Genomic DNA, 2029 nt, shown 5'->3' with positions numbered 1-2029 from the left:
ACATAGAAGTGCAGTTGGCTGCCCAGCAACCCACTCCCACCCCCAGGGCCCCAGGCATCTCAGCAGCTTCCCCAGGAGGCAGGCCTGGACAAAGGAGAGAAAGGGACTCACCACGTATCTGGTGTGTTGCCCGTCCTCACTCCTTACTCCCAGGGAGACCTTCCTGGGCCTCAGTTTTTTCATCTGTGACATGGGCCCAGGCTGCTGTCACATCCACACCATGCTCTGGCATGCAGCAGAGCCTTGCTCCTGATTTTGGTTGGGACCAGACGCTTTTGGGGCCAGACTCCCCACTCCCAGGAGTCTGGGTCCACCAGATAGGGTGTCCCTGTCCTGAGGCCTAGGGGACGGGGGAGCACAGCCTGCTCCTTGAGGGGCACACAGGAGGTGTTTCTTGACCTGGCAGGTGGAGTCACTCCTGGAGGTGCCTCCCTCAGTTCTCACTCCCCCACAACTGGTGCTGCCATCCTCCCACCTCCAGCTCAGCCTCAGCTGAAAAGGTGACCTTTTCCCCAGAAAGCTTTGCCAGGACAAGACAAGCTGGTGAGTTATTGGGGGCGGGGGAGCCACGCGCTCTGCTTCGGTGAGAGCCACTCTCCCATCACTCTGGTCCCTGAAGCTCAGCCCTAAGGCTGTCCAGAGCTCCAGCTTGTCAGCTATCCCCCCGCTTGGACATGAGTAGATTAGGGGTGGGCAGGCAGAGGTGGGCACATGGGTCCCTACAGAACGGACACTCAGCCCTACCTGGCTCGGCACTTAGGGACTAGCAATCTGGCTCTTCCAGGCAGCCCTCCCTAGATCACTGTCCCCTTCTCCCAACTGATCTGTATCTCTGCACCTCCCCGATGGACATGCAAACTCAGGGACGCTTGACCTGTTCTGGGGCCTCCCTCAGGAGTGCTGTTCCCTCCGTGTTCCACTCCTCTTGTCCTTCCTGTTCCTTTAATTCTCCCTCCTACGAAGTAGGTCTCACCCTATTTTGCCATCAGAGAAACTGAGGCTGGGAGGGACAGGGACTGCTCAGGGACATGTGGCCAGTCTGTGGGAAACCTGGAATTTGCTGGCCACCCGTGACACGTGGGGACAGCTGGGCTGATAATGGGATGTGGGCAAAGCTGACTAGACCCAGTGAGGAGGAGCAACGAGGGCTGGAGGCCAACCAGGGCACCCCCAGTTGAATCTGGCACCGCTCCCCAGAAGCAAGACAAGAGACTAACTAAAGCAGGCCTCTGCCAGCACAGCACCAAACGAAGACAAAGGGGGAGCAGGTGCTTACAGGTGCTCTTCGGCCACTCCACACAGGGGGGACAGCCAGGAGAGCCTCCACCTGCTGCCTTGTCCATAGCGGTCGCAGGAGGACATGGTGTCATTTGTTTTATTTTAAAATAATGCTTTCTTTCCTATTTTGGATCCCCCGGCCTGTAATATGGAATAAAAGGAGCACAAAAGAGCATCTCCCTCCATCCTCATCTCCAGTCACCTGATATCCTCAGCCCTACCTTCAGGTGTCCCCTCACTTCCCCCCAACAGCAATACAAGTGGGTGTCCTCATCACTCCCAAGGCCCTACCTGCAGATGTCCTCTGCTCACTACACCTCCAGCCATACATATAGGTGTCCCCACCCTCACTCCCCAGACCCATACCTAGGGATGTCCCCTCCCCTCCCCCCCCAGCCATACATACAGTTGTCTCCCCACTCCTAACAGCAGCTGCAGGTGCCCCCTCCCTCACCAGAGCAAGTACCCCACCGTGATGAACTCTGACACAGCCTTATGAGGGATAGACACAGAGATAAATAACCACTAACCCCGCACCAGCTGATCTGCAGGGGCCAAGGACCAGAGGATGGAGGACTCGTTCATTTGGAGGGTTGAGGGAGGGAGGCAGCCAGAGTTTGGAAAGCTGCCCAGAGGCCACCTGGGAGCTGGAACAGAAGAAGGAGCAACGGCACGACAGGTGGAGAGGTGGGAAGTTGGCCTTGCAGGTGAGGGCATGAGGAAGCAGGGGCACAGGGGCCAGGCCTGGAAT

This window comes from Ailuropoda melanoleuca, chromosome 14 (genome assembly GCF_002007445.2).
Source record: "Ailuropoda melanoleuca isolate Jingjing chromosome 14, ASM200744v2, whole genome shotgun sequence".
Lineage (NCBI taxonomy): Eukaryota > Metazoa > Chordata > Mammalia > Carnivora > Ursidae > Ailuropoda > Ailuropoda melanoleuca.
This window is presented reverse-complemented; position numbering follows the sequence as displayed.